The 20,245-nt window shown below is 32.6% G+C and overlaps 1 long non-coding RNA gene across 1 annotated transcript in view; it reads left to right on the forward strand.

Annotated features, from left to right (window-relative positions):
• The window catches only part of LOC115933953 (uncharacterized), a 103,538-nt gene that overhangs the window by 75,010 nt on the left and 8,283 nt on the right, over positions 1 to 20,245 (forward strand). The window contains exon 3 of the long non-coding RNA XR_010132692.1: positions 17,147 to 17,280. This is a non-coding gene — a long non-coding RNA (uncharacterized lncRNA). The remainder of the gene's footprint in view (positions 1 to 17,146; positions 17,281 to 20,245) is intronic.

Raw genomic sequence — 20,245 nt, forward strand, 5'->3', positions numbered from 1 at the left:
TATATTACCTGGTGTCATTTTTCTTGTCTTCCTACTTGGGCTGCATTGAGCTTCCTGGATCTATGAGTTCATAGTTTCTATGAAACTGAGAAAAAATGTTGGCCGTTGTTCATTCACATAATTTCTTACTTCCCATTTCTGACAATCAAATTGCATGTACTCTTCAAGGGCCACTGCAGCTTTTTTTTTTATCAGTCATTTTCTTTTTTGGAAGACTTCAGTTTGTATGATTCATTCATATTTTGTATAGTGTTTAATCTGCTGTTAGGCCCATGTAATTACTTTTTTGTGAAATAGCACATGTTCCATTTTTACCTCTAGAAGTTTATTTGTGTATCTTCCAATTCTCTACACATTTCTCTTAGATTGTCTTTTTAAAGCCTTAAGCTATGAATAATAGCTATTTTAAGAGCCTTTGTGAGTTAAATTAATCTTTGCTATAATTTCTAGCTTGTTCCTAATGACAGATATTTTTAATGGCACTGAGTAAGATTTTTCTGTGTCTTGGTATGTTGAGTAATTTTTGAAACTAAACATGAGGTCTCTTGACTCTGACTAGTTAGAACTTGAAGTCTGATAGCAACATACAAGATCTGAAAATTGCTCAATTTACAACTTTCTGATGGATTATTGCGTAGCTTTGTGGAGTTTTTCTACACTCATGCTCAAATTCAGGAAAGGCTCAATGATAACCAAATGAAGTCAGTATTTAGTAAAAGCTAAAAGACACTTAATTTCTATTTGTGGAGCTATTTTCCTGCATAATTTCTTTCTCTTTGAATACTCCATTCCACCAATCCCATCTAACTAAGCCTCAACAGAATCTGTTCCCTTTGTTATCAACTAAGCAGGACCACTCTGCTCCTCTTGGGTTCATCTCTCCTGTGATTAAGTCTGGAAAGTGACATAAGGTGGAACACTGGAGCAATCTGAGGGTTCACCTTACTGATATCCCTTATTTAATTGACCAAATTCCCATACTACCATTGTCCAATGTGGAAAAATAACAGTTTCATATATCTCATTCTATTTTTTAGCATTTATGTTGGGAGAAAATTACTGCTAGAATTTAAACCAACATTGCCAGAACTTGAAGTGAGGTTTTTGTTTTCAAACTATTGTTTACAATATGAGCATTAAAAGATATAAATTAGGCCTCCATGGTTTAATTGTCTCACAAATTTTGATATGTAATACAAAATACCATTCAATTTACATTAGTCTACTGTGATTTATTCCTTGACCTTGCGTTATTTAGAAGTATACTTAGAGAAAATTTCCAAATTTTGAGAGCTTCTCTAAATAACTTATTGTTATTGATTGAATTGAATTCATATCTAATTGAATTAGAACACATTTAATTGAATTGCATGTGGTCAGATAACATATACTGCAAAATTTCAGTCTTAAAATTTGTTGTGATGCATTACTCTGTTCCCAGATATGGTCTGTTTTGGTGAAGATTTCACATGTGCTTGAAAAGAACACATATTCCAAAGTTGTTGGATGGCTTCTAGTTTAGTTCAGGTGGTGATAGATTAATTCAGCTTTTGTTTAATCTTAAAATTACATTATTTTACCCTAACTTTTAAAGAGTATTTTTTTCTAATATAATACTCTCTGTTGATTTTATTTATTTAAATCTTTAAATATATTATGAGTTTTTTTTCCTGGACACCATTGCATCTCATGAGGACAAATGTAGTTTGCAACATTGTTCCCTGTAAGTTACAATTTCTTTTTCCTCTTGCTTCTTTCAAGGTTTTTTATTTTCCTTTGTTTTATAAGCAGTTTGGCTGTAATGTTTTTGGATATAGTTTTCTTTGGTATTTTATTTCTTTGGTGTTAACTGAACTGCCTATATCTTTAATGTTATGATTTTCAACAATTTGAAAAGTTGTTAAGTGTTATTTTGACTATTATTTTTTCTAATTTATTTTTCTACCCAATTTTATCTCTCCTCTTCTGTGACTCCAAATAAACACAGGGTTGGATATATTCCTACAGGTCAATGAGTCTCATTGTTTTCCCTTTTTTATGCTTTTAGCTCTCTTTCTTTTATTTTGAGTAGTTTCTACTGGTCTGTCTTCATGTTCACTGGACCTGTATGTCTTCTACCGTTTTTAATCTGCTGTTAGGCTACTGAAGTGAATTGACTATATCTTTTATTTTACATTTCAGTTTTTACCGGATTTTTCTGTTTTTTCCCCTCAACTGAGAGCTCATAACCATTTACTCACTAAGATTTTATATCATTTAATTTCTTTACATATTTAAGAAAATATGATTAAAATTATTGGCTGCTTAATCTAATTTTGTATACATTTTAGGGTCTGATTATTTCGTCTGATTTTTCTCTTGACCACTGGTCACATTGTTCTTTTCCTTGTCTTTGTTTCTAGTAATTTTTGTATTACATATGGGACATTATGAATGATATAGAGACTCTGGGTCCTATAATCTTCTCCTGAGGAGTGAGGTATTTTTGTTTGTGAGTTTGGATCTATAGGAAACTTAGTCACTGGCTACATATCTTGGACTTGAGAACTCTTAGTTATATGGTTAGGTAGATTACATCTGTAACATGAACATGACATTTATGAACTACTCTAACCTACCAGGATTTTAAACTCTGAACTTTATCTCCCATGAAGATCTTGCCAAGACTTTTTCTTCTTTCAATTTGTTAGTTAAGGTTAGATTATGCCTTACTGTTTGAGGTTCTTACTCTAAGATGTCATATTTCTAGGTATTAATGAGATTTCTCTAAATTTTTCAGCTCAAGCTGAATCATATCCCAGTTCTTCTTAAGCTCAAGTATTTCATTTTTGTCTTAGCCCCATACCACCTGCTTTCTAATAAGGTTCATGATGGCTTCTCATTTGTTATTTGTTTCTGCACACAGGGTTATAATAAAGTTTATGACTTTTCTTGTCTCCTTCCTAGAGTAGGCTGAATTTATGGTAACTCAGGTCCAATAACAGATATCTGGGGGACAATTATCACTCTTGTATTTATTGTTATTGAGAATGTAGGTACAATTTTCCACCACTCAAAATTGCTAATTCCTGAAATTTTTGTTACTGGCATGGTTTGGTGTCTAATGCTGAATTTGTGGTTACATAGCTACAAATTCTCTTTTTACACACATTGCCAAAATTCTATTATTTTATCTTCATTTCCAGAAAACCAAAACCTAGAAAGCTATTGCTTGCTCTTTTAGAATTTAGAACCATCCCTCATAGCAACTTTAATCAATTATTCTTATAGCTAGGGCACCCTAGTTTATATAAATATGTAGAGATACATTTACTGACAGTTTTCTGTATAATATACTATAACTTACTCTGGATTTCATTGCTAATTTAGTCTTACTATGTGAACTAATTATTTTTCCTATTATTCCTTAGCAGAGGATCCCCTATTAACTATTATAAGAAAATGTAGAGACATTTTCTTATAAAAACACTTCTCTTTTTACAAAGTGAAAGTTTTTTGTTGTACCCTTATTTTTGTAATCCATTTTCCTTTTCTTCAAATTCTAGTTCAAAATCATTTTATTTTATAAAATATAAACATGTCATATTTCAATTTATCTTAGAAAAGTAATTTCTCAATATACATGGAAAAATGGAAATAGACTAAATAATGGATAATATATTTAGAGACATGGCAAGTTACTCCTTACGTGTTATTAAATTTAAAAAGCCGGAAATAAACCTGCACATAACTTTCTTTTAGTCTTTTTGTCCTCTCTGTACATCTAGTTACATATGAAAAGAAGACTCAAGGCCGGGCACGGTAGCTCACGCCTGTAATCCCAGCACTTTGGGAGGCTCAGATGGGCGGATCACCTGAGGTCACAAGTTTGAGACTAGCCTGGCCAAATGAAACCCTGTCTCTACTGAAAAAAAAAAAATTAGCCAGGCATGGTGGTGCAAACCTGTAATCCCAGCTACTCAGGAGGCTGAGGCAGGAGAATCACTTGAACCAGGGAGGCGGAGGTTGCAGTGAACCAAGATCGTGCCATTGCACTCCAGCCTGGGTGAAAAGAGTGAAACTCAGTCTCAAAAAAAAAAAAAAAAAAAAAAAAAAAAAAGAAAAGAAGACTCAAACCCACAGAGAAAAAGAAAATCTATGTATTAATATGTTGGAAGTATATGTAGGTATGGATGATATTTTTATTACTTTATTGCCCATTTTATTACATTGTCAATTCTCTTCCCTGGGAAATTGAGTGTTGTTTCAGTTACTTGAATTGAAAGACAGGCATACAGTCTGTAAACTACAGTCATGCATTGCTTAACAGTGGGAATAAATTCTGACAAATGTGTCATTTGGTAATTTTGTCATTGTGTGGTTATTTGTCATAGAGTATAGTTAAACAAACCTACATGGGACAGCCTACTACACACCTAGGTTACATGGTATAGCCTCCTGCTCATAGGCTATAAACCTGTACAGCATATTACTGTACTAAATACTGTAGGCAATTGTAACACAATGACATTTGTGTATCTAGACATATCTAATCATTGAAAAGGTACAGTTAAAATATGGTACAGAGACAAAAAAAAGATACACCTGTCTAGGAAACTTACCATGAATAAAGCTTGCCGGGCTGAAAGTTGTTCTGAATGAGAGCGTGAGTTAGTGAGTGATGAGTGAATATTAAGGCCTGAAATATTTCTATTCACTATTGTACATTTTAGTAACATTGTTCACAAAGTACAATAAATTTTTTAAGTATTATTTTATTTCATGAATAGTAAATTACACTTAGCCTACAGTAACATTTTTACTTTTAAACCTAAAAAAAAATTTTAGGCCACTCTTTTGTTATAACACTTATTAAAACAAACACATTGTAGAGCTGTAAAAAATTTTTCTTTCCTTATATCCTTATCCTATAAGCTTTTTACATTTTTAAATATTTTATTTACTTTTTTTTTTACTTGGTAAAATTTTTTTTAAAAAGTAAGGTGCAAACACACACATTAGCCTAGGCCTACAAAGTGTCAGAATTGTCAATATCAGTGACTTCCACCTCTACATTTTGTACCACTGGGAGATCTTCAGGAACAAGAACACACATAGTTGTCATATGTCAACACACACAGAGCTGTCATCTCCTATATAGTAATGCCTTCCTCTGGAATATCTCTGGAAACACCTGCCTGAGGCTATTCTATAGTTTTTTGTTTGTTTGGTTGGTTTGTTGGGTTTTTTGTTTGTTCATTTGTTTTAGACAGTGTCTCACTCTGTTGCCTAGGTCAGAGAGTAGTGGCATGATCAGTTCACTTCAGCCTCAACCTTCTTGTCCTCCCACTTAAGCATTCTGGGTAGCTGAGACTACAGGCCCATGCCATGACACCCAGCTAATTTTTTTTTAATTTTGGTAGAGACAGGGTATCACTGTGTTGCCCCGACTTAATTTTTTTTATATAAGTAGAGTATACTTTAAAATTTTGATTTAAAATTTAGTACACAAAATACACAAGTCAGTAAGTCAGCTTATCATGATTATCAAGTATCATGTACTATATATAATTATATGTGCTATACTTTTATCCATCAGGAAGCACAGTAAGTTTGTTTACACCAGCATTGCCCCAAAAATGTGAGTACTGTGTTTCACTTCAACATTACAAAGGCTACCGTGTCACGAGGCAATAGAGTTTTTTCAGCTTTATTATCATTTATGGAAGCACCATTGTATATGCAGTCCAACGTTGTCTTAAACTTTGTTATGTAGCATATACTGTACTTGAAACTGACAAGAGTCATTACTGATGGGTTCATAGACTATGCCCAAATAGTGCCTTATTAAAACAATTTGTTATAATTAAACTTAGAACTCAAGCTTATACTTCCTTTCAAAATAGCATTTTGTATTACTTTTCAAAGCAAAAGATATGCATTATTTTAGGTTTGCCCATGTTCCTAAATAATTTCAATGGAATTTTAAAGCATTCCAAAATCTTAAATGAAGGAAACTATTTTTCAGTTATGAATTCAATCATTATTTATTTGTGACACGATCATTAATTGATCACAACATATTACTTTGGAATTTTAATTAAAACTTTTGTCACCCTCAGTGCAATTGTCTTGTACATATATTTTTTCTGTTTGGATGCTGTGGTCACTTTTGAAAATAGCTCCCTTCATATCCCTTCTTTCATGAGAAAATGATTGCCCTTTCCTCTCTGTTTTATTTATCTTTATTTCTCTTTCAAATACTAAACAGAAAACTAAATATACTTTTCATTCTAGATGATATTGATATAGTCTAAAAGTCTAAGCTATTTTCTTTCCAAGCTTTTTTCAAACAGCTTCAATGGTCTTCATTTCAGAGTTGTTTTCTTCTAATTCTTTATGTGCATACATTGTGTTTATATTTATGTATAAAACCTAACAGTGTATTTTCTGCTGCAAGATATTTTAAACTAGATAACTCCATAGTTGTTTAAGTAACTTATTCTTATCATTATCTTTCATTGAAAGAGTTGTCAATCTCACATGTAATAGCCAAGAAGACACAGACTCTTCAGGGCTAAACCCAGGCAATATTATATTGATTTCTTTGCATTTTGATACCTTGACAGCTAGTAAATTTAGTATTTCTCAAAGTACTGTTGAATATCTCAAAAGCAATTTTCTCTAAAAATCTTACCAACTCATTTTGAAATATGCTTTTTAAGATATATGATTAAAATTTAATTTCAGACTTACAAGATTATCATGTTGCTTTTCATAGAGGGTACTTGTATTTTATTATTTTAAACTTCATTTAATTTGAATGACAGTGGCTTTTAAAATCAGCTGTTTAGAAAATTATATAACATTACTAATATTTTATGGAGTTGTAAAGATAGTAATCGGAATATTCTCCTCCTCAAGGACCAACTGAATTACTTCTAACAAAGAAAATCCCTAATATTATTTCTACTGCTCTACAAATGTGATATATAATGTGTGTATACTTGTAAATTGGTATGCATACACACGCACACAAACCTGTACATTTTCTCACACCCTAACTAGGTAACTTCTTTATTACCAGTCTTTCTGTTTCATCGGTATGATCCCACAAATATTACAGTGAGAATTAAGGGGGAAAAGTAAAATAGCTGAAGTGACCCACATCAATCTCTGAAAACATAATATGCTTTTTCACTATTAAAATAAAACTTTCTAAAACCTGTTAGTGTAGAAATAACAGCAGATTCTGTTACAGTAGTTGGAATAGTAAGAAGATAGTTACTGCTTTGAGGCTCTGATGAGTCCTCAGAGGTAACCTGAAAAACAACATCAGATGGCTGTAGAGGAGATCATTGTAATGATACTGATGTAGTCAACCTTTCATTGTTCATCAACATGGCAGTGCCCATCTGCATTCTGTAAACCCTATGACCTGGACTTGCCCCATAGCCTCATTTATTGGTAGGAATCAATTTTGTTTTGCCAAGTCATGTCCAGAAAAGAGCCAATGCATATGCAAATAAGCAAAAACTTTAGTCACACAAAATCCATTTCCATTATCCTGATAATCCTCCCCTAACTCTATATGTAATGTTAAGGATGATACTTCTTGTTGGCCATGGGTACTTTGTGTAAACCTCACAACTTTTATTTGGCCAATTTCTTTTGACTGTCTTATTCAAAATTCCTTACTAATGGTTCATTACAGTCATTTTCTCAATGAGATCAGATGATAAATGTCATTCCACATTATAATTCAGCTTAAGTAATATTCAAATTAGCCAAAATTAGTGTAGCTGCTATGAACAGATGAATGTGCTCTTTCATTTATGCTGTCACTAAAACTCTGCCCATTATATTTTACCAAACCAAAACATTAATATTTTCTAAATAGTAAAATACAGCTCCTTAAGTACAATATACATCATTGCATTTATTTCATCATTGAATTAAAATTCTTTTCTTATCCCATATGACACATAGAGTGGCCATTTGCATAACATAATCAATGTCTTCGAATTGTCTCTTAAATAATAATTAAATAATTTTATGCAGGTGTGTTTTCTTGTTGTTTTATTTTTCATATTTTATTTGTAAATAGCTTCTGTACTGGCCATGTGGGACAATCACAATAACAAATCACATATTCTGAGCATTACTATATGTTCTATATTTCTGTCAAATTTATCTCACTCATTTAGATGATTTTTTTAAAGCATATAAAATGTCTTCATAGTTGAAAAATTAATTAAAATTATGCATATAATATTTCTTGTAGCCCAAGGATTTCTAAAGAACAAAAATAATTTGAGAAAAAATTCTCCTTTTTCCCTTCATTTGGGATGTCCTCTTTTCTTTATTCAACTTATTCTTCAATGCCAACTATAATTTTTTTCTTATCCATCAATATTTCTTTGATTTTCCCTGTTAGAAAAATCTCTCACTATATGGAGCTTTTGTATTATTTTATCTTTGCCTTGTTTATAGCATTTTAATTTTTACTTCGAATTACATTTATTCGTATACCTAGTATCTTTCTTTAAAAAGCTAAACACATTAATCTTAGAGTCTGAAACCTCTTAACTTTTATATCCTTTATAATAGTTTTCACGGACTTCTGCATCCATTAATGTCTAATTAAATTATTCAATAAATTATTCCTGAATAATAATCAATATGTTTGAAAAACACTGTTTCATAGGTGAACAGTTAGAGGAAATGACATGTCAGAATGAAAAAGGCAGGCTATGTGAGGCGTTTTTGGTCATTATAAGTGCTTTGGATTTTACTCTAGGGGACCTGGAAAGCCATTGGAAGATGGTATCCAAAAAGTCACACAATGTGATTTATGGAATTTTTTTTTTTTTTTTTTTTTTTTTTTTGAGACGGAGTCTCGCTCTGTCGCCCAGGCTGGAGAGCAGTGGCGCGATCTGGGCTCACTGCAAGCTCCGCCTCCCGGGTTCACGCCATTCTCCTGCCTCAGCCTCCTGAGTAGCTGGGACTACAGGCGTCCGCCACCATGCCGGGCTAATTTTTTTTTGTAATTTTAGTAGAGACGGGGTTTCACTATGCTGGGCAGGATGGTCTCGATTTCCCGACCTCGTGATCCGGCCGCCTCAGCCTCCCAAAGTGCTGGGATTTCAGGCGTGAGCCACTGCGCCCGGCCGTGATTTATGTTTTAGAAGAATATTGGATATGATTTGAGGAATGCATTGTAGTGGGGCAAAATAATAAAAGAAGTTTATTTAGAAGGCTATTATCACATTCCATGTAGAGATAATAATAGTTTGAAAAAGGTAGAAATTTTGGAGTTGATGAGAAATACTTAGAATACAGATACATTGGGCAAAAACCACATGACTATCTCAACAGAAAAAAAAATATTTTACAAAAGCCAACACTTTCTTTTAAAAAAAAAATCCAACATACTAGAAATAAAAGAAAACTTTCTTAACCTGGTGAAGGGCATCTATGAAAAACCCATAGCTAACGTACATTTAATGGTGCAAAACTGAAACCTTTGCCTTTCAGGTAGGGAAGAAGGCAAGCATGTCCTCTGTAGTACTGGCTTTTGTTTTTGCTGATTTTTCAGATCAAAATGTTCGTCAATTAGATAGTGGTGATGATTGCCCAACTTTGTGAATATACTAAAAATCACTAAATTGTATACTTTGAAAGGATATCTATTATAATATGTGAATTACATGTCAATTGTAAAAGTGGGTATATTTAAAAGTTAATTTCTAAGAATTGCTACAAGATGTGATAGAGATAGAAGCAAGAAATCACTCCACCATTTTGTCCTAACAACTGGTAAAATAGAGTTGTCATTTTCTAAGTTCAGAAAGACTGTGAGGAGTATTATGTTGTTGTTGACTTTCTTATGTATAGAAATGAATGAAGTAGGATTCAGAAAGTAAATTTGAAGTGTCTATAAATCAAGTTGATTGACAAGTAGGTGAGATTGATAATTTATTTTTGTCATCTATTAATTTTTAATTTAGATATAATTCATATAATATGACCAACATCATCTTTTTAAATGTGCAATTCAGTAGTTTTTAGTATACAGGCATACGTTGAAGATATTGCTGGTTTGATTCCAGATCATCACAACAAACTGAGTATCTCAGTAAAGCAAGTCACATACATTTTTTGGTTTCCTAACACATATAAAAGTTGTGTTTGCACTATAAGATGGTCTACTAAGTGTGCGATAGCATTACGTCAAAAAAAGTATACATACCTTAATTGAAAAACTTTATTGCTAAAAAATGTTAAGGATCATCTAACAATTTAGTGCATCAAAATATTTTGCTGGTGGAGGATGTTGCCTCGATGTTGATGGTTATGACTGATCAGGGTAATGGTTGCTGAAGATTGGGGTAGCTATGGCAATTTTTTCAATTAAGAACACAATGAAGTTTGCTGCATTGATTGACTTCTTTTCAAGAAAGATTTTTCTTTAGCTTGTGATGTTATTGGATAACGTTTTACCCATTGTGGAACTTCTGGAGTCAATTATCTAAAAGCCTGCTGCTGCTTTAACTACCTTTACGTAATTTTCTGGATGTTTGTTGTCATTTCCACAATATTCACAGCATATTTGCCAGGAATAAGTTCCGTTTCAAGAAGCCACTTTCTTTGATCGTCCATAAGAAACAATTGCTTTTCCATAAAGTTTTCTCATGAGATTGCAGGATTTCAGGCTCCACTTCTAAATCCAGTCCTTATGCTATTTCCATCACATCTGCATTGATTCCTCCCACTAAAAGTCTTGAATTCCATAGTTATCCATGATGATTGAATTCAACTTCTTCCAAATTCCTCTTAATATTGATATTTTGACCTCCTCCCATGAACCGCAAATGTTCTTAATGGCACCTAGAGTGGCGCATCTTTTCCAGAAGGTTTTCAATTTACTTTGCTCAGACATATACTAGGAATCACTATCCTCTGTGTCAGCAATGGCCTTATGAAATGTACTTCGTGAACAATAATACTTGAAGGTTGAAATTACTTCTTGTTCCCTGGGTTATAGAAGAAATGTGTTAGCAGGCATGAAAACAACATTAATTTCCTTATAAATATCCATTAGAACTTTTGAATGAAATGGTACATTGTCAATAAGCAGTCATATTTTGAAAGGAATCTTTTTCCTGAATGGTAGGTCTCAACAGTAGGTTTAAAATGTTCAGTAAACCATGCTGTAAGCAGATGTGCTCTCATCCAGACTTTTTTCTTCCATTTATAGAGCACAATCAAAGCAGATTTAGCATAATTTTTAAAATCCTTAGGAATTTCAAAATAGTGAAAGAGCATTGGCTTCACTTACAGTGACCAGCTGCATTAGCACCTAATAAGAAAGGTCAGCCTGTTATTTGAAGCTTTGAAGCCAGGAATTGACTTTTTGTCTCTAGCTATAAGAGTTTTTGATGGCATCTTCTTCAAATACAAAGCTGTTCTGTTTACATTGAAAATCTATTGTAGCCACCTTCTTCAATTACCTTAGCTAGATCTTCTACATAACTTGCACCCACTTCTATATCAGCATGTGCTGTTACATCCTGCACATTTATGTTATAAAAATGGCTTCTGTTTATTATTTATTTATTTATTTTTATTTTTTAATTATATTTTAAGTTTTAGGGTACATATGCACAACATGCAGGTTTGTTACATATGTATACATGTGCCATGTTGGTGTGCTGCACCCATTAACTGGTCATTTAACATTAGGTATATCTCCTAATGCTATCCCTCCCCCCCCCCCCACCTCGCAATAGGCCCCAGTGTGTGATGTTCCCCTTCCTGTGTCCATGTGTTCTCATTGTTCAATTCCCACCTATGAGTGAGAGCATGCAGTGTTTGGTTTTTTGTCCTTGTGATAGTTTGCTGAGAATGATGGTTTCCAGCTTCATCCATGTCCCTACAAAGGACATAAACTCATCATTTTTTATGGCTTCATAGTATTCCATTGTGTATATGTGACACATTTTCTTAATCCAGTCTTTCATTGATGGACATTTGGGTTGGTTCCAAGTCTTTGCTATTGTGAATAGTGCCACAATAAACATACGTGTGCATGTGTCTTTATAGCAGCATGTTTTATAATCGTTTGGGTATATATCCAGTAATGGGATGGCTGGGTCAAATGGCATTTCTAGTTCTAGATCCCTGAGGAATCACCACACTGACTTCCACAATGGTTGAACTAGTTTACAGTCCCACCAACAGTGTAAAAGCATTCCTATTTCTCCACATCCTCTCCAGCACCTGTTGATTCCTGACTTTTTAAAGATCGAAAAGGGCTTCTTTTCAAACTTCACAAAGCAATCTCTGCTACTTCCAATCTTCTGCAGTTTATTCACCTCTCTGAGCCTTCATAGAATTGAAGAGAGTTAAAGCCTTGCTCTGGATTCAGCTTTGGCTTAAGGTAAGGCTGTATCTGATTTGATTTTGTATACACACCACTGAAACTTTTACATCTCAGCAGTAAGTGTCGCTTTTGTTTCATTTCTGTATTCACTAGAGTAGCCCTTTTAATTTCCTTCAAGAACTTTTCCTTTGCAAACACAGAATGACTTGCTGTTTGGCACAAGAAACCTAGCTTTTGCTCTATCTCCAGTTTAAATATGCCCTACTTACTAAGCTTAATCATTTCTAGCTTTTGATTTAAAGTGAGATATATGTGATTCTTCCTTTTACTTGAACACTTAGAATCCATTGTGGAGCTATTAATCAGCATAATTTTAATAGTGTTGTGTCTTAGGGAGTAGGGAAACCAAAGAAGGGAGAGACAAGGAATGGCTGCATATTAAGTTCACTGTCTTATGTGGGCACACTTGTGGCACCCCAAAGCAACTATGACAGTAGCATCAGAAATCACTGATCACGTATCACCATAAAAGATATCATAATAATGACAAAGTTTGAAATATTACGAGAATTACCAAAATGTCACATAGAGAACTGAAGTGAGTACATGCTGTTGAAAAAACAGTTAGGGTCCAAAGACTTGCTCAGTGCAGGGTTGCCAAAACCTTCCATTTGTAAAAAATGCAATATCTCCAAAGTACAATAAAACGAGGTGTGCCTGTATCCAAAAAGTTGTTTGACCACCAGCGCTATATAATCTTAGAACACTTTTATCAGCTTAATAGACAGACCCAGACAATATTTGTAATCACTGTCCATTCCACTCTTTCCACAGCCTCTGTGTACCATTAATCTATGATGTATCTCTGTGGATTTGCTTATTTTGAGCATTTCATATTAATGGGATCATACAGGTCTCTTCTATCAGCTTCTTTCACCTAACATATTGTTTTCCAGATGTATCTGTTTTACAGCAGGTATTTATTCCTTTTGTGTCTAAATAATATTCTATTATATGGATATACCACATTGTTTATTCAATCATCAATCGAAGAACATCATTTTCACTTTTTGGCTATTATGAATAAAACTGCTATAAACATTTGTGTACATGTTTTTGCGTGAATTTATTTTTTAATTTATTTTTTAAATTTATTTTTTAATTTGAGTAGAATTGCTGGGGTATATAGTACGTCTGTTTGTCTTTTCAGGAGCTGTGCAACTGTTGTACACAACAATGGCATCATTTTACATTCCTACCATCAATGTATGTAGGTTCCAATTCCCACATGCTTATCAATACTTGTTATTTTTCATCTTTTTAATTATAGTCCTATTAGTGGGAATAAAGTGGTATCTCGTTGTCGCTTTAATTTGCATACTTTAATGACTAATAATGTTGAGCAAGTTTTCACGTGCTCATTTGCCACTTATATATCTTTTTTTTCAAAGAAAAATGTTCATTGAAATTTTTTCCCCATTTTAATTAGGTCACTGGACGTTTTTTGTTGTAATGTAAAGATGTTTTATGTATTTTGGAAACTAAGCCTTTATCAGATTTATGATTTTCAAACATTGTCTTTTATGTTGTCAACTATTTTTTTTTTTACTTCAAAGCAAGAAAAAAATAACTTTGATGAAGTACAATTATTCAATTAAACTATTCTTGTGTTTTTTTTAGTAATTTATGTTACTTTAATAAAATATGTTTGTCTTAATTTATAAAACCAATTATGTAATCCACTAACACAAAGGGAAATGCACTTTGGGAAAAAAAAACTATTTTATTGAGTACATTTAGACCCTGGAATTTATAAAGACCATCATGTCAATGAGTGTGTGTGGAGAAAATGCACAGGACAGAGTCCTTACAAACTCCAAAATTCAGTGGTCAGAGAGATGTGGAATAAAAAGTAGAGGAGACTTAGAAGTGTTCTAAGAACTCAAGCTATTGATAAAATATTTCCCTGGGCATCAAGTGTTGAGAAAGTTTAAATAAAAGTGCAATATTAACTGTGTCAACATTTTTTCAAAATAGATGGGAACTTAGAAATAACCATCTCACCACTTCGAATCTAACAGGCCTCCAAAATTAGGATTATTTCCTCAGCAGATAGTGAGAGGAAAAACAGAATATTAGGGAGTCAGATTTGTTAATTTCTTGCCTCACATAATATATCAGTAACTATTTTATCATTAACTCTCCTGCCAGTTTATTTCTATATTTCATTTTGTTAACCTGGTATTTTTTTCTTTTCCTTTTGTGCTATATGCAGAAGGAATGATTTTCAAGCTCGATAGGCATCTTTCCTACTGGACATTTTTATCAGGTCCATAATTGGTAATTCTTTTTGTGGTTTCTTTGTTGTGATAAGCAACAATGACAAAAATATAAACAATGTGTTACTTGTCAAATTTTGGTTCTTTTTATTTGTATTTCATAGATTCAATTTTCATCATGCACAAAATCCATGAATTACATCTTGTAATAAGCAAATCGTATTCAATAAAAATAAATTAAAGAAATAATATTTTGTAGAAAAAAGTATTGCTTTAGTCAGGTAAAAATTATAAAAACAAAACAAAACAGCAAACCAGAGCTAATCTGGCTGGTCTTCTTGGGTCATATTCCTGTCTGTGGCACTGATCTATGTTTCTCTGCAGTGCCTCTCACTATGGAAGTTAGGCACTCGACAGAAATATTGGACTGTAAAAATGATACATGGGTGGTGAAACTCCTTCCTTGTCTTTAGTATATAGTGCCTGTGTCAAGTTGAACACTGAAGGGAACAGGTTCCACCAAGCTTGAGAGTAAAGCTTAAAGTTGGTTAAAGTTGATTACATTTATTTCTTATTAAATTTCTTTTAATTCTTACATTCCTCCTTAATTATTGCTGTACCTCTTCTTCAGCTGTGTGGGGAAGAAAACTAACAAATTACAAATTAATTCTATTACATATTACTTTAAGTATTGCTTTATTTATTAGGGAAGAAGATATGTCTTGCCCTTTTTATATCAATTAATTAAAATAATTCTACTTACTTTATGAAAAATGCAGGTTTTTTATTATTTATATTTAAAGATTTCTGGCATTGAGAATTTTTTGTGTTAGTATTACTTGACAAAATGAAAAAGACTGTTTGTTCGAATGCTCAAGAAAACTACGAAACAGAGTAAAATAATGAAGTTTACGGAAGCGAGTGCACATTTTTCAACATATTTGCGCTAACATCATATGGGAAGCAGTACTGGGAGGCAGGATCAGCGTGATTAGGGTATCGTAGGCCAATTCTACTTGGCGATCAGATGCAGCGCAGCTGTAACTTTCATAGAAAATTCTGTGCCAAGCACAAATAAAAGAGGTCAACTGGATGTGAGAAATCCATTCATAACTACTCTCAGCTCTTTACTGGCAGCATTTTTCTTTATCAAAAGCATAGCACAGAGAGATAAAGTGTTGTAAGACGTAAGATCACTAACAAATCTGGACAAAAATACTCATGTTCTATCCTTAGACTTTTTACACCGTGATAGTGTATACTCCTCTAAGCTAAAAATTGATATGCAAATGACCTCTGTCAGTTTAATATTAATGATGGACATATTTATGGCACTGGATTAACTGCATATGGCATATTAATGACAATTTGTTCAGACTATAGTATCTCAGAAATGGAAAATCTCAAGAAACTCCTATAAATTCAAGTTGGGCTGTCACAGAACAGGCACTCATGCAAGTGATTTGGATTTTGAAGAGCAGTAGCCACATATATCAGCAAGTATATATGTGTGATTCTCCACTTGCAGTATTTATTTAACCAGAGTTATAACTTATCTGTAGTTTACTTACATACCATGTGTTTTTAATTTAATATTATATACCAGAAACACCGTTAAAGATATTTCATTCTTCAATTTCATAAAGCCCTATGGAGTATTTGAAGAATACAAAGTGTGCTTCTTATGGTCCAGACCCTGTATTTATGGTAGCACTAAAACAGTGAGCAAAACCATACCTTATTTCTGTTCCAACAAAGACAAAGTTATAATGGGGTAGATAAAACTATTGAAATAATCATAAAGATTAACTGAGTCTTGTAGATTTCAAGTAAATTTCCAAAAATTATGCATTTTGTAAGTTACTGAACAGAGAAAGAAACCCAATATGTCTCATTCCGGACCCGAGACTAGTAGCCATTGCATTATGATATAGTTTCTACTTTCAGTAAAGAGTTATCCTGTTCATTAGAAAGATAAATAAAAATACAAGTTCTCATATTTACAAATATATTTGTTTATTTTATAAGAAATGTTTGACATTTAATTCCTTCAACTCTAAAGGTATTAAAAACATATTTTGCTACAAATAAGAAATGTTGATGTTATGTTCAATTAAAAATTCTTAGGCCAAGCTTGTTAAACATTGCTAAAAATTAGCAACTGATACTTGTAGCTGAGAAAGCTTTTTACCCCTCAATCACACAATAAAATGAATCTTTAGATAATTAACATTAGCAATAAAGGCTAATAAGCTTCAAATTTTGATTAGTCACAATGAACTAGGACACTATTATTGTGGTAATATTTCATTTTATTCATGTAAAATTTATTTTTCTAGCATATCAAAATCAGATGTGGGTCAAGATGCTAAGTATTGACTCTCTAAGTATTGGGTTTTATATTGTGACACTTACCTTGTAAACAACATGCTATGGGCAATTTTGTATATGGTTTTCATGGGGAAGCCTGAGAGTGACATGTTGTAACTTTCTCCAATCTTAGTGCCAGAACCCTGCAGTATAACCTCAACCTTAGTGCAAGTGATGCTGGGAAATATCTTCCTTCATAACCACAAGGAGAAATATAGCATAAGATTCGAGAATACCACAGCATTACCATTGCAACTTTACTTTTTGGTAAGTATCATCAATTGTAAAGAAGATTTTTATATAAATTGTTATCAAAATAAAGAACGATTATTTCACATATCTACAATTACATTTTTAGAGTATAAGGTACTTTTATTCTCAGCCATTTTGAAATACTGGTCACATACAAATATTAGTAATCCAGTTATGCAAATCAAATACAGCTGACATGCAGGAGGAAATACTGATAACTGCATTGATATCGGGAACCTACTGAATGTCCACCTAGCAGGCAATGCACTAATCTTTCCACATATATCAAACCTGAAGTTTTTCATGGGATTATTATGTTATTTGAGAAGAATGAATGAATCTCAAAATAATAAATCCAAAAGACAGCCAAATACTCTTCCCAACTTGATTCTTGCTGAATTGGAGCATATTTACGGAGTATGGGATCAAGACCTGGAAACAATCTATATGTCCATCAACAAATGAATGAATAAATAATTTGTGATGTATACATGTAACAGAATATTATTTAAGACTTGAAAAAGAAAGAAAAATCTGCCATTTGTGACAACATGGGCAAACCTGGAGAACAGTATTCTAAGAAATATAAGCCATACACTAAGGAAAAATAGTAAAGAATATCATTTACTGGAGGAATCTAAGAAAGTCAAGCTCCTGGAAGCTGACAGTGGAAAGGTGGTTGCCAGGGCCTGTGGGGCAGGGGAGATGGGGTGTGGTGGGTACCAGGGAGAGATTAGTTAAAGAGTACAAAGTTTCAGTTATGTAAGATGAGTAAGTTCTAGAGCTCTACCATATAGCATAGTGACTATAGTTAATGATACTGTATTGTATACTTTAAAATTTGCTACAAGAGTAGATCTTATGCTAAGAGTTTTTATCACAAAAATAACAATAATAAATATAAGAGAGCAGGAGGAAACTTTTGGAGGTGATGGATATGTTTATGGCACATTTCTTGGTTTCCTCATTTCACATTTATCTCCAAGTGCACCAAATTGTGTACATTAAATATGTGAAGCTTTTTGTATGTTAGTCATATCTCAACAGAGTGGTTTTAAAAGGCAGATTATGGGTCATTGCTTTTTGTTGTTGCTTTCATTATTAATTGCATCACCACTGTTATTCATTGCATATAAGATGCAATGGAATTTTACCAGAAGATAAAATGCCTTTCTCTTGCCTCAAAACAAAATCTAATAAAATTTTTACATCTAGAATTTTTTCTGAATAACATATTTATACATATTTTCAAAAAATCCATATTAAAGTACATGAGAGGACTCAAATATTTGCAACTGATCTTTATAGTACTTGCTTAGCCAAAAAATACATACTATACAAAGTTAAAAATTAAACAAAAGTCTTTGAGATTATATGATCGATGTCTGGCTGTCACATTGGTTTGTCAACTCCATCAGGGCAGAAACCACACGTTTGTTTGTTTTTCATCTTTGTGCCCCATTACTTAGCTGGTACCTAACACAAAATGGATGTGCAACAAAGACTTGTCAAATGACTGAGGAGGTCTAAGAATTTACAGAGAGAATTTGTATTAGCCGTTTAAAAAACTATATTAAAAATGACATCCATCTCTCAATGAATGGATAACAGAAATGCTATTTTTCTATTTGTTTTACATTTAAATGTATTCCTATAACACTATACCACATCAGTGATAAAAGGTATAGCGTAAATCTATCTATCTATCTATCTATCTATCTATCTATCTATCTATCTATCTATCATCTATCTATCTATCTGTCCATCCATCCATCTTGATGAACATAAAAACATCTTAATAGTACAAAGCCTACTAAAAGGCAGTTTCTGAATCATGCATAAAACCATACTATTTGTGTAAATTTTTAAAGCGCTTAATTAAAATATGTGTATGTGTAAAATAAGTACGATCTCAGTTGCCTGAGATTTGTAGATGGATTTGGTAATGGATCTAGGATGAGTGACAAAACACACTTTAAATTTAAGTGAATATTTTATTACATATGTATAGAGTAAGTAGTAGAAAAGCTAACAATTATAAATGATGTCCAAACATCTATTTGGCTTATTAATTATTGTATTTTTTCTGTATTTCAAAAATTTAACTTTTACAGAGAAAATACTAATTATCCACTAAAATATTTACTGTAAAATTATGAAAATATGTTTATGTAATATGTGCTACTACTATGGGACCTTTGGTTTACATTCGCTGTACAATCATGCAGAAGAAATGACCTTTGTTAACAGGAAGGGCATTAACGTATTAGACAAATTCATTTCCAAGAATTCTGGCCATCAAGTAGAAGTTTCAACATGTCTTTGTGTCTATGATGCCACAGGATATGACGATCAAGGGGAAAGGAAGTGTGTATTGGATTTTGTATATTTCAAGAGATCAAAGCTATTGAGGCTGTAGCTATAAAACTGAAATGAGCAAATAAGCTGACTTATTCTTACCATGAAATGAAAGAATCTAATTTAGTATGAATTGTCTTTGTGGATTGAGGAGTAATGGAAGAGAAATATTTGGGAGACTTTTTATCTTTTAAAGTAAGTTGGAACAAGACTGTATTAATTGAGTTCAAAGAAAAGAGAAATTGTCAGCCTCGCTAAATTTGTAGACAGGTCTTTACTCCCTGAGAGAACAGCCATCTGGAAAGGAGATTCTTCTTATTATATTACAATGCTTTAATTTAGTACCTGGATCAGGATTGTAAAATTATTACTAGAATTATGATTAACAATATTTATCAATGTCTACAAAGATACAGGCATTGACACATTAGAGATAATGAAAGACTGAGTAAAGGAAGTTAATTATTATTATTTACCTCTAAAAGCCTGGTGTGTGCGTGTGTTAAACATTACTTGTTTTAATTTCTATTTTTCAGGCACATACCTGAGGTTCTAAGACGTTAAGAAACTTGATCATAGTTACATATAAAAAATTGCAGAGCTGAAATAAGAGTCTAGATCT

Source organism: Gorilla gorilla, chromosome 2 (genome assembly GCF_029281585.2).
Source record: "Gorilla gorilla gorilla isolate KB3781 chromosome 2, NHGRI_mGorGor1-v2.1_pri, whole genome shotgun sequence".
Taxonomy (NCBI): Eukaryota; Metazoa; Chordata; class Mammalia; order Primates; family Hominidae; genus Gorilla; species Gorilla gorilla.